The following is a 7,568-nucleotide window of genomic DNA, read 5'->3' as shown; positions in this document are numbered from 1 at the left end:
CTATTTTGATGACTTTCTTCCAGCTTGAAACGGTGTGCATCTTAAGTCTGAAAGAATTGCTGTCTATGAAATAAGATTATTGTATGTACAAGTAGATATGAGAAATAAAAGGTCTCTTTTTCCAGAAAGTTTGCTGCTTTTTCTGAAATTCAGTGGTTTTCAGTGGATTCCTCCATTTTTGTCATGTGAAATGAGTATCAATAAGCTGGACTTAAGCTCCATCTGCCATACTGCCAAGCATGCCCATAATGGGTGTGGAATGAAAACTTTAAGAGCAATGACCTGTATATGTCCATCACTGATATGAAGCATCGCCAGTGATCAGGGTTGTGGTATGGCTGCAGCATGTCCTTAGAAACACTGGCTGGCTACACTGACCATGGTGAATACAGGAAAGCTTTCCCTTTAAGGGGACTCTTACACATACAATAACCAGTTCCTGGGTGAATATTGAGCAGGTACAAACATGGCCAGGTGTATTTTAGCATTAAACCAGAGCTATATGAAATTCTGGCACCATGGCCATTGGAGAGGGTCTACCAGCACCAATATCTGCTAAGAAGTTGTATCATCTTGTGATGACTGGTCAGTGGTATAGTGAATGTTTAATCCATATGCAAATGAGCTTCTTGCAGCAATTACAGCATAATCAGTCGCTTGCTATAATCAACAAGCTTCTTGCACCTCTCATCTGGAATTTTGGACCTCTCTTCTTTTGAAAACTGCTCCAGGTCTCATATTTGAAGGCTTCGCCCAACAGTAAGTTTAAGACTTCTCCACAGGTGTTCAATGGGTATTAGATCCAGTCTCCTTATTGGCCACTTCAGAACTCTCCAGTGCTTTGCTTCCATCTATATCTAGGTGGTTTTTGAAGGCTGTTTGGGGTCATTGTCCTTCAGTAAGACCCAGACCTAGGACTCAAATGCTGTTTTGATGATTGTGTGCAAGATTTTGGCAATGTCTTGATGCCTTGCATAGTCCAAGATTCCAGTACCAGAGATGGGGAAAACAACCCAAAAAAATCTTTGAACCTCTGGTACTGTTTCCTTTCATTCTGTTTTCAGCTAACAATAAAGCAACAAAAATCTCTATACTGGTCTCCTCTATCAGTGAGGTTTTTCCATAAGTATTCTGGCAGGCATACATACATAGGCAATCAATGGTCTAGTGTTGTGTGTGGTTTTGTTGTGATATATATATTTATATGGTTTGTGTCGGCAAACATTCAAATGTCGACGGATAGTCGGGGCATGACACTAATGCATGTCCTGAGCCTGCCGAACAGCTTCATTTTCTTTTGAAACTTCTTTGGGGCTGCTTATCCTCCATCCGGACTATCCTGCATTGCAACCTTTCATTAATTATTCTCTTGTCTCCATGCCCGGGGAGACTAGCTACAGTGTCAAGGGTTACAAACGTCTTGATTATGTTGTGCACTGAGGACAAAGAAACAACAAGACCTCTGAAGATGGACCTGTAACCTTCTTGGTTTTCAAGTCCTCAGGCAGTTCTCTTCTCTGTGCTTAGTGTGGCCCACACACAATGCAAAGACTGAGTTAACTTCTCACCTTTTTAACTGGCTTCAGGTGGAATTTTATACCGCCTACACTTGTTGCTTTCGACAGGTCAGTTTGAACAAGTATTGCATGCTTGAAATAAAGTTGTATAACCACAATTTTGAAAAGGTGGCAACAATTTAGTGTGAAATAATTTCCAATTTGCCTTTTTTTTTTTTTTTTTTAGTACACACAAAGGAAATAAACATGTAATTGCAATCGTTTTCTGGGAGAAAAAAAAAGCATTTCTGCAACTTGGGACCTCAGCCATAACCATTTATTTCTCCTCCCAATTTTGTCTGGTACACCAGTTTCACCTATGAAGACTCTCCTTATAGACTACTTTCCAGTCCAATTTTGGGCGTTTGCAGGATCAACTAATATAGTGAAATCTTTGAGGCAAACAGTGTCTTTTCAACTTAGGAAACACCAAGTAGGAGCAGTAAGTGCAGCTTTTAAAGGGGTATTCCCAACTTGCCTGTTCACCAACCTGCAGGCTGTATGCTCTGTGCACTTCCTGGTTGCCTCGGTGAATTGGTGGGTGGAGTCACTTGCTGTGTCACAGACAAAGCCAGCCCTGCTATCTCTCTTCATGGCAGTACATGTTTGCACTGTCAGTAATGAGGGATGGTTGTAAATAAACTGGCACAGTAGCACTGGAAGATGCACAATATGAAGCTGATGTAGCAGAGCTGGATTTGATAGGTGATGAGAATCCCAAAGGTACATGCTACAGCACTGAGTCAGCTTGCAATATACTCACTTTTAGGTCTGTGTTTACATACAGAGGTAACAGATTACCTGTCTCAGCCCTTATCAGGAAAATTCTATTAGCAGACCTGATAACTAGAAGAGCCGGAGATAAACAGCTCAGAAATACAAGCTGGCTCAGAGCACTCAGATTCCCCTCCCCTTCTGAGAGCAGTTAGCTACATCACTTGTCCTGGGCGGAGAGATAAGATCATCCCCAGGTTGGTGGTTATGGAAACACCATGTAAACAATGAAGTGCATAATCTCAGATTGTAGCCAAACAAAGCAGTTTTGCTTAATGTTTTTAGGAAAAGTCTTACATCCACATAGACTAGCAGTATAGATAGGATCCTTGATATGGGACAACCCTTTTAAGATATGGCTAGGAGCTGCTGACTCAAAGCATAACATTAGCTATTCTGTTAGGTTTACATTAGATCTCAGAAGGAGAGTAGCAAGATGGAATAAATACACTTCACACAAGCAATAACTTCACAAAACAAGCTGTATATTCTATTTATTGGTGTAGAACAATTCATATAAACATCATTGTTGTGAGACTCCAGTTAAAGTATAAAAATAATACATAAGTCACTGGGCTAATACTTACCATTATTTTGTCTTCAGGGATGCTAAAGATATAATTGACTCCAGCTTTGCTGAATGGTTTATCAGAGGTTATGTCCCTCCTCCAAGCTTTACATTGCAACTATGCTTGTTCAGATTGACTGCAGTGTAGAAGTTAAGAATCTCAAGGAGGAGTCCGTGTACAGACTATTTTCATGACCGCAATGACATAAGCTACAACAAAACAATACTGAACCTCTCCTGCAAGGGGATAAAGTCCCAGAGCTGATGAGAAAGGAGTTTCCTAAAGAAAGAGATTGTTTGCACACAATCCTGTGCTCTAATGCAGCCTGCATAGTAAAGGTACTGGCACATATACCACTACAAGACCTTGGCATACACATTGAAAATAGCACTGTTGACATATGCAACTCAATTCCTCTCCAGCACTGACTTGCAATATATGAAGGAGTATGATTTAAAACTGTGGCTCCTAAAGCATACCTGTTGTTTCTTTTCTGCTCTACTATAGCTCTAAGTCCTATTTCACACGGCAGCGTTTAGGCTGGAAATTTGGTGCTTGTATTGGCCAGATTCAGCGGTCAGAACAAAGCTCAGCTGAACAAACTGGCCATTCAGAGCTCAGTTCAGCTGGGTTGCATTCAGTACACAAAGTATCCCAGCCCATAACTTACTATGTAAAATTGGCCACTGTAATAAATCACTGCTAAAAACAAAACTAAAAACCTGGGGCCCCACTTGGCTTAAAAAAAACGCAGCATTTTACAGTAAAGTGAATTCTAGCGAATCCCATCCCCACTTTGTGGTAGAAAACACACTGCAATTTCCAAAACCGTGGCAGTTTTGGAAATTGCAGCATGTCAATAACAAGTATGGAAACGCCGGCAGTTCCCTTATAGGTATAATTCAAGTGCGTGCAAAGCATTGCCACCATGATTTTTTTTTTTTTACTCCCGCTGCGCTTTTTTTGCTTCAGTACACCACGTGGGGTCTTAGCTAGAGATAAGCAAACACTATTCGAAACTGCTGTTTCGCATAGCACGCAACCTTATTAATGAATAGACGCAGTCGGCACACAAGGGGTTAAGCGGCCAGCAAAGTCTGCGTGCCGGCGGCTTCCATTCATTCCTATGGGAGCGTGCTATTCGAAATGGCAGTTTCGAATAGCGTTCGCTCATCTCTAGTCTTAGCTAAATAGTGTTTTTCTGTATCTATTAAATTGACTCTTTGCCGCATATTTTTCCTTTTCCATCCCTTATTGAATATATATATATATATATATATATATATATATATGCAAGTCTTCAACTAAAATGAACATACTTTTCCTTTCTATAATGTGTGTGAGATTAATGAAATCTCATCTACTTTGTTGGTACTGTAAAATGCAAAGGCCTTTAGCAAGTATTTTCTTCTCTTAAGCGGCGTTCACACTACCACTTTCCGTTGTAAACCCCGGGGAAACTGGACAGGGGACGGCTTGCCAGCGGTCAGCCTTAATACCAAAGGCGACTGCCAGTGTCCATATGCGGCCTCTCTGCCTGAAAACCGTTTTTTTTTTTTGCATGGACACAAAGTCCTACAATGAACAGGTATTGTGAATATATAAATACATATCAAATGAAGCTGTCTCCTGTTCATTTTCCCCAAGGTTTACGTCAGAATCCCCGAGGCAGACAGTGGCAGTAGTGTGAACCCAGACGCTTCATGCTCATGCCACAGACCTGGAAACAATGTCTGTTTAACCCCTTTGTCTTCCAAAAGTATACTCTATGTAATGTGCTGGAGGGGGGAAAAAAAAAGGCCTTTTCTTTCAGATTCAGTTTTTACCAAGATCATCATGCATTCAAAGTTACATATTCCCCATATTTTTAGTGTCAGAAAAAAAATGTTGCAGAACCAAATTTAATTTTTTTAAATTGAAAAAATGTCACTTTTGTACCACCTGTAACTTTTTTTTTTTTTAAAATCATGGATGGAGTTTTGGCGGGTATCTTTTTGCAGGACAAAATAAAATGCCACCTCTAAGGGCTCGTTCACATCTGCGTCCGGGGTCTCCGCTTTCAGGTTTCCGTTTACTGCCTGAAACTGGGCAGGAGACGGAAACCTGCAGGCATTTTTCAAACCCATTTAAATGAATGGGTTTGAAAAGTGTCTGGCCGTGAGCGCCGGTGAGCGTTTTGCGTTTTATTTTTTAACCGGACACAAAGTTGGACATGCAGGACTGTGTTCGGTGTAAAAAAAAAAAAACGGTTTCGCCGCGAAGAGCACAAAACGCTCACAGGCGCTCACGGCCGGACAGGTTACAGTCTTCTGCCTGCAGAAGACGGAAACCTGAGAATGGAGACTGGACGCTGGTGTGAACAGAGCATAAGCCTCTGCAGCTGTTGAGCAGACTCTTTAGGGAGCTGGGCAACATCCTATCAAAGGCGGACACCCAGAAAACCTAACAGGAATATTAGTGCATCTACCAAAAAGCCAGTGCATTATAGGAAATCACCATAATCCTTATTGACCTGCAAATAAACACCAAAATAGCATTTTACTACATAGTGAACACTGTAAAATCAAAACCCAAGAAACTGTGGCGAAATGGAGTATTTTCCATTCCCATCCATAAATAATAATCTCTCTGCATTTCTCAGTACATTAGCTGAGACAATAAATAACAAAACAGCATTAAAAATATAACTTGCCATACAAAAACAATCCGTCAAATGTCTATGGGGAGAGAGAAAAAAAAAAGACTAATTTCACTCAAATAAAAATAGCAAGAAAAATGCTGCGTCACTTCTCACATTAATGTAAAGGTATATTCACACATAGCAGTTGAAGTGTGATAAAACCTGCCCTTGATAAAAGACGTATTTGCTCCTCTTTTTGCAATGGCTTTACACAGTACATGTTACTTACAGGCCTATGTGATCACTGAGGACAAATAAATAATGTACAGCCTACACATAACACAGTCAAAATCTTTTCAGTATAGAAAAAAAATTAGTAAAGTTACCTGCAGACGGATTTATGTAACACCTCAGAAAACACAAAGTAAAAAGTATTTGGGGGAGATTTATGAAGACTGGTGTTACCAACTAGTGTTACTGTGGTTAATGTATTGAGGTCAGGTCCCCATGTTGTGAAAACGCAGCATTCTGGCGAACACCATCCACACATTGCAGAAAAAAAATCCTCAGTGGAAAATCTGTGATTTAAAAAAAAAAAAAAACAATTGTTTTTGTTTAACTACAGAAACGCTGGTGCATAGGAAAACTATGCGGACTTTCTATGAAAAATGGTGGACAAAAAAAAAAATAAAGCGTTTCAACCATGTTCTTGTCTGCAGCGTTTTTATGGCTGCAGCTCACTATTGTAGCCTTAGGCCTTGTTTACATCTGCATCGGTAATCCGAACGGACTACCAAACGCATTGACAAGCAGTGTACAGTGAAAGCAAACTGACCCCATAGACTATAATGGGGTCTGTATGCTTTCCACACGGTCTCCACAGAGATCGTGAACTACTTTTCTGTCCGCATGGAACATGCAGACAGAAAAGTAGTTCACGATCTCTGCTGAGACCGTTCAGAAATCACACGGACCCCATTATAGTCTATGGGTCCATGTGCTTTCACTGTACACTGCTTGTCAATGCGTTTGGTAGTCCATGCAGGGGTGTCTCCATGTGGACTCTCCCAAATGGATTATGAACGCAGGTGTGAATGAGGCCTTAGACCACTAATTATTAAAAATTTTCTAGTTAAAATTGATAAAACTGCAATTTTGACACTTGCCACTAAGCCCAAAAAGGGACCGAATTCCAAATTCAATCCATTCATCAACTTAAAGAGGACCTTTTACCACCTTCACCAATTCAAGTTCTTGGCATCTATTAATAGACTTCGCTAAACCCACTGATTAGAGATGAGCGAACACTAAAATGTTCGAGGTTCGAAATTCGATTCGAACAGCCGCTCACTGTTCGAGTGTTCGAATGGGTTTCGAACCCCATTATAGTCTATGGGGAACATAAACTCGTTAAGGGGGAAACCCAAATTCGTGTCTGGAGGGTCACCAAGTCCACTATGACACCCCAGGAAATGATACCAACACCCTGGAATGACACTGGGACAGCAGGGGAAGCATGTCTGGGGGCATAAAAGTCACTTTATTTCATGGAAATCCCTGTCAGTTTGCGATTTTCGCAAGCTAACTTTTCCCCATAGAAATGCATTGGCCAGTGCTGATTGGCCAGAGTACGGAACTCGACCAATCAGCGCTGGCTCTGCTGGAGGAGGCGGAGTCTAAGATAGCTCCACACCAGTCTCCATTCAGGTCCGACCTTAGACTCCGCCTCCTCCGGCAGAGCCAGCGCTGATTGGCCGAAGGCTGGCCAATGCATTCCTATGCGAATGCAGACTTAGCAGTGCTGAGTCAGTTTTGCTCAACTACACATCTGATGCACACTCGGCACTGCTACATCAGATGTAGCAATCTGATGTAGCAGAGCCGAGGGTGCACTAGAACCCCTGTGCAAACTCAGTTCACGCTAATAGAATGCATTGGCCAGCGCTGATTGGCCAATGCATTCTATTAGCCCGATGAAGTAGAGCTGAATGTGTGTGCTAAGCACACACATTCAGCACTGCTTCATCAAGCCAATACAATGCATTAGCC

The sequence above is a fragment of the Leptodactylus fuscus genome, chromosome 7, assembly GCF_031893055.1.
Source record: "Leptodactylus fuscus isolate aLepFus1 chromosome 7, aLepFus1.hap2, whole genome shotgun sequence".
NCBI lineage: Eukaryota > Metazoa > Chordata > Amphibia > Anura > Leptodactylidae > Leptodactylus > Leptodactylus fuscus.
Note: the sequence above shows the minus strand (reverse complement) of the source record.